Source organism: Otolemur garnettii, unplaced genomic scaffold, assembly GCF_000181295.1.
Source record: "Otolemur garnettii isolate 467f Iridium unplaced genomic scaffold, OtoGar3 scaffold00244, whole genome shotgun sequence".
In the NCBI taxonomy this organism is placed as follows: Eukaryota; Metazoa; Chordata; class Mammalia; order Primates; family Galagidae; genus Otolemur; species Otolemur garnettii.
This window is the reverse complement of record NW_003852639.1, coordinates 1,811,394-1,811,752: the sequence shown is the minus strand read 5'-3', so window position 1 is coordinate 1,811,752 and position 359 is coordinate 1,811,394.

The window sequence follows — 359 nt, the reverse complement described above, 5'->3', positions numbered from 1 at the left end:
TCCAACTCTTGCCTGTGGGATTAAATGGCCTGGAATGTGGCTAATGAGCTATGGCCAAAGCCAAGATTTTTTAAGGAGCCTTTGACAGAAACATTAAGATTATCATCTTAGCTGGGCACAGTGGCTCATAGTACCAACGGTAAGACCCTGTAATCCTCACACTCTGGGAGGTCAAGGGGGTTGGATTGTGTGATCTCATAGGTTCCAGACCAGCCTGAGCCAGAGTGAGACTCTGCCTCTAAAAATAGATGGACATTGTGGGAGGCACCTGTAGTCCCAGCTACGTGGGAGGCTGAGGCAAGAGAATTGCTTGAGCCCAAGAGTTTGAGGTTGCTGTGAGCTGTGATGCCATGGCACTC